General features: G+C 47.0%; 1 pseudogene; it reads left to right on the top strand.

The window, feature by feature from the left end:
- The window catches only part of LOC119315481, a 7659-nt pseudogene extending 5842 nt beyond the window's left edge, over positions 1–1817 (top strand).
- The last annotated feature ends 3971 nt before the right edge of the window (positions 1818–5788 follow it).

The raw sequence follows: 5788 nt of genomic DNA, 5'->3' as shown, positions 1-5788 counted from the left end.
CTCCCTCCCTGCCTCCCTCCCTCTCCCTCCCTCCCCCCATCTCCCTCTCCAGCGTGTTTGTGGCGGCTTGAGCGTTGGGGGCGAGCATGTCAGCACGTCCTCATCGTTATTGCCCCTCTATTAAGGCTTGTGCTAGCCCTTAGGTTAGGGTACTGTTGCCCTGGTTCACCCTGTGTTGCGCAAGTACATAATCTCGTCATAGAAAATAGAATTATTTACTGATTATTTTAACATCACAATGAATAGAATAGGGTAATTTGACATGATAGTGGGTTTGGGTCACTGAAATTCTGCATGTGTTCTCGCTAAGAAAAAAAGAGAGGATTAATCGGTTTGTTGACTAACAATTATTTCATCATATCCTTCCTTTTATCTATCAGGTGAGCAGTTCAATAATCTAGACGAGGAAACTATTCTGTATTCTACCAATGAAAATTAGGGTATCTCTACTAAGTTCCAACTACAAAAAGCTCAGTTTGACAATTTGCCTTTTCTACGCAGACCAAACTGAGTAGCTACAAAAGAGTTCGGAAAGTGTTTAGGAACGGCGCACCGGCCGGACAGTTCCGCCGGTCCCGCGCGGGCCACTCGATCGAAGCGAGGCGAAGCGCATCGTATGCCTCGCGCTCCTCCCGATCCCCTTCTTCCTCCTTCAGATCCCGCCGCCGGCTAGCCCTAACTCCGCGCAGGTCAGCTCCATCCTTTAGATCCCCTTCTTTTCCCGCTGGACACCCTCGCCCCCCTCCCGGCTGCAGGTTCCTTCTGCGCCCAGCAAGCCGGAGTTGGAAGCCGCCATGGAATATACCATCTGCGAGCTGCTGTTCGTACTCCCCTGTGCTGGAACCGTCCACCGGAGATGCTTCAACCACGGCAGCGCGAGTGCGCGACCTCCTCCCCAACCGCTGCAACCATTAGCTTCAAGACGAACTTTGGAAGCATTTTTTCTCCTCCACCGATGTTGCAACCGACGACCAAAAAAGCTACAACCGTTCAATTCGAGAGCTTCAACTAGCGATATATCATGCTTCAACCGGACACCATGCACTGACAAAAGCTACAACCGTTCATACGAAAAGCTTCAACCATAGTATGAAAAGCTGCAAATGACGGAATAGAGAAGTTCATCGGACCACTATGAAATAAAAAATCCACACCCGTCATTTTTTGAGAAAGCTTCAACCGTTGAATTGAAAAGCTTCAACCGGTTTTATAAAAAGCTTCAACTGGCTTTATAGAATGCTTCAACCCGCGAGTACAGAACAAAAAAGTTGCAACCGTTGACGTGAAAAGCTTCAACCGGCGACTGGCGAGGGGGAAAGGCACGAGCGGTGCCGGGTGTGGGCATGTTGGATATGCTACATTGTTTTTGTGTTGGAACCGGCATTTTCTTTTGCTACGACCGTGTGACGTTTTGCTTCAACCATGTGGATTTTTGCTACTACCGTCCATAGTTTTTGCTACATCCAATTTTTTCACGACAGCGAGATGCCGGTGGTGGGTTTCTGTGAATTCCGGCGGCGAGATCCAGCACGGGGGCAGGGGCGGATGCTGCAACCGGTCGCCGGCGAGCTGCAACCTCGACCGTCAAGGCATGGCGGCGACCACGCGGGGGCTACAACCCAGTGCCGGATGTGCCGCAGATGCGCCTCATTTTTTGGCCGGAGCTGACGCCCGCGGGGTGCTTTATGGCCACCACGGCAAGCAGGGATGAGGGCGCGGCGAGCGGGGATGAGGACGCGGGCGTGCTCGCTACGGGGGAGAGAGAGAAGCGGAGGGATTTTGACCCGTACGGGAGGAAGGAGAAGGAACAGATCTGACGGCCCACCTCACTCAGATCAGACGGCTGCTAGCCGACCGGCCGAAAGTTTCGGCCGGTGCGCCGGGCAGAGTGCTGCCCAAAGAGTTTTACTACCAAGTCCTATACCTTTGTAGTAGCTACAGCCCGTGTCCGAGTAGTACTAGTAGAGGATGTCAGGTCCGGTCAGGTTTTGTTAGACGTGTCAGTAGTAGGCCCCGCGTGTCGCTTGAGTCCAAGTACTCTTATAACAACTATAGCAGAGACCGTAAAATCTTGTGCTGTAAAAGGTGTTCTAACTTTGTTCAAATATACCAGTAGCCGCCACAGCGTGATGAGGGGGTCCGGAGCCGACACGCGAGAGAGCGAGACCGGCTGCGATGCAGATCCGGGATGGTGGCAACTCGATCATGCGGAGAATCTAGGGAATGAGATGGATTGCTTGGTCAGATTGATGGCTAGACAACATCTGTGTAGGCTTCATGCAAAGAGGAGACCTGTGCAAAATATCACCACATGGCAGTAGTCAACATGCTTGTCATGTTGTATACGGGTACATGAGTATATGGGTATGGATTATACACTACGGCATGGGTTTGAGAATTCTAGGTTGCGATCTACAGTTGATCAAGGATTGTGCAAAATCTTATGACGCGGCTCACAAGAAAAGTAGAAAACCTATTCTCAAAAAAAAGACAGAGTTGAAAACCAGTGATCAATAGTTGTTTCTTATTAAAAAGAAAACAAATTTTCATGGATCATACATCTCTTTGGAAGAACAAGGTAGCTAAGCTATAGGAAAGATGTTGCCCCCGCCGCCCCCTGCCGGCGGCTGTGCCCCCAATTTCTTGCACTCCTTGGTGCACTCGTCCATCGACAAGTAGCAAACTTCCTCACCGACGGTACAGCAGTAGCAGCGCTCGCCCTTGCAGGCAAACGACTTCTCATCGTGGACGCACAGCCCGTAGGGCAAATTAATCTTCTCGCCGCCGTCGTCCATGATCCGGCCTGCATATGTGGAGACAGATGAATAAATATAATCTAGCGCCATGATTAACAAAACAAACAAGAACAAGCAATCGCAAATATACAGATCGAGGGATGAGGAAGGATTATTACATCGCGCCTGGGTAGCGAGGAGTAGGCACACGATGAGGAGAAGCGTGGTCGTGTGCTTGTCCATGGTGTGTATGAATGATATCGATGAGGTGATCGACACAGCGGTAGGCAGTAGGCAGCTAGGTAGACGTGTGCTGTGACATGTATTTGCTGCATCGGGGGTATGGTCTTGTGCGCATATATAAGCACGGAAATGAAGCTACGACGGTAGGCCTCCAATATAACATTTGGGAATTATCATTGTGTATGATCACTTGCCAGATTCTTTTGGGTTGTATATGGGCCGCAAATATTTTGTCTGCATAATCCTGATTTACCTGGCATTTTACTACCAGAAATGGATTTTTGGTGCCAATTGAATCAGCGTCAAATACTTTGTTTCCAATAATCATTATTTACCTGTCGCTTTATATTACCAAAAAATGCATTTCTGGCTGCCAATTGAATCGACATGTATTGGCTTAATTGCCAAAGAAAACATTTTTTCATCCGCAAAAAAAGCTTATTTTTTGTAATAAAATGTGGGGCAGTGAAGGTGTTTTTGAAGAAAAGCCGGCCATGAAAAACCGAATGTGGGAGGGAAAAATCAAAACAAGAAGGGTAGAAAGCGGACCAAGGAGGAGTAGGAGAGATACAACCAGACGTTTTGTCCATGAAGTATTTTATCCAAATGTTTTAGATGATATTATTTCACCGGTTCAAAGTGCTTTTATTCCTGGGCTTTTAATCACGGACAATATCTTGCTTGCATATGAGTGTGTCCACAATATTGAGAACTGTAAGAAAGGGAACAATGGCTACTGTGCAGTCAAGCTCAACATGCACAAAGCATACGACCGTGTTGAATTGGTATTCCTAGAGATGATGATGCAAAAGCTTGGTTTTGTAGGAGATTTTGTTAATCTAATCATGGCCTGTGTCCATTCTGTGAAATATAAGATGAGATTTAACAATCGAGAAACATGGGGGTTTGAACCGTTCAGGGGCCTTCACGAAGGGGGTCCTCTATCACCATATTTGTTCTTGTTGTGTGCAGAAGGATTGTAAAGATTATTGGCTCATAGAGAGGAGGTTCATGGCATCGAAGGAGTAAGGGTATGTAAAAATGCACCGTCACTATCACATTTACTTTTTGCAAATGATTCCCTAATCCTTATGAAGGCGGATTTGGATAATGCAACCTCATTGAGATAAGTACTTGACCAACATATTGTATCGGGGCAATTGGTTAGTGAAGCGAATTGCAGTATCTTTTTTAGCCCCTGTGTGAATGTTGAGAGAAAAGTGGAGATATGCACTGAACTCAATATAATGACTTGAGTCCTTATCTGATAAATATTTAGGCTTACCTGCAGTGGTTGGAGCCGAGAGAAGCGACAGTTTTCAGTACCTACACTACTAGAAAAATGCTTATACACAATAGCATAGTAGTAGCATTGTAAAATAGTAATCGCTGCTGCTATTTAGCAGTAGCGCTTTTCCTGGCAGGAGCTACTAGTAACTCTATAGTAGTAGCACTCGGTAGCAAAAATGCGCTACTAATATGTGGGACCGGATGAGGCCACCGACGATCGCTGGAGTTGTAGCGCTGTACAGCATCAAGCGCTACTACTAACAGTTTAGTAGTAGCGCTTTTTACTGCGCCCCTACTGCTAATGGGCCCCACTTAGTAGTAGCGCTTTTCCTGAAGAGCGCTACTACTTAGTCCCATAGCAGCAACGCGTTTTGCTAAGGAGCGCTACTGCTAGTTACGGCCGGTGCCACCTTTTCCACCCCTCCCCCCTCCTTTCCCCTCTCCCCTCTCCACTCTCCACAATTGTTGCTCTTCTTCATTCTTCCTCCTACCTCTCTTCTCTCCTCATTAATGGCACCCTCCTCCATAAATGGCCTCTCTCTTTCTCCTACACCTCTCTTTCTCTCCCCCATTAATGCCCCCTCCACCATAACCCCTCTCCATCAGTTAGCTAGCTAGATTCACACTACTAGGGAAAAGGCTAGCAGCAGCGCGGGTTTTAGGCCTATCAGCAGCGCGGGTACCCGCGCTACCAATAAGGCGCTACAGCTAACTCTTAGTAGTAGCGCTGCCTGTACCCGCGCTACCACTATTGACAATAGCAGCAGCGCTTTTCAGGAACGCGCTGCTATTACTTAGCTGTAGCGATTTCCCGGTCCAGCGCTACTGTTATATCTTTCACCATTTCCCCATTCCGGCTTCGATAAACTGCAATTTCCAGATACTAGGTACTACTAGATATCAATTTCATAAAGCATTATAGGTACTAGGTAGTACTCCCTCGGTTCAAAATTACTCATCGTGGTTTTAGTTCAAATTTGAACTCAAACCATGACGAGTAATTTGGAACCGAGGGAGTACTAGATAACAATTTCATATATACTCAACATGCATCCTCAAGCAGTACAAGGTGACATCGATGACAATCATCATATTTAGTTCTAGATGATATCGATGACGATCATCATATGTAGTTCTACATGATATCGACGACGATCATCATATGTAGTTCTAGATGATATAGCCACATACACATATGTAGTTCTAGATGATATCGACGACGATCATCATCCTCAATCCTGGGCGGTGGGTGTTCCTGATAGTAATTAGGATGGCCCGTCCAGCACGAAGATTCTTGCCAACGAGGAATCTCTTCCACCCAACCGAGTTCAAGTGTGTGCGACCATCTGTGCCCATGCGGTAAGTACATGTGGTGACGGAGCCCCTTGCGGTAAGGCGTAGTCCAACTGAGCCTTCTTCATCAGGCTCGATACCACAACTCACAGATAGGTTCTTTGGCAATCTCTGAATAAGAAAAACATATCAATTAATAAATAGCCTAAGCATGTGATCAGACTCTA

This window comes from Triticum dicoccoides, chromosome 6A (assembly GCF_002162155.2).
Source record: "Triticum dicoccoides isolate Atlit2015 ecotype Zavitan chromosome 6A, WEW_v2.0, whole genome shotgun sequence".
Classification (NCBI taxonomy): Eukaryota; Viridiplantae; Streptophyta; class Magnoliopsida; order Poales; family Poaceae; genus Triticum; species Triticum dicoccoides.
The sequence above is the reverse complement of the archived record's forward strand: the minus strand, read 5'-3'. Positions and strand labels throughout refer to the sequence as shown.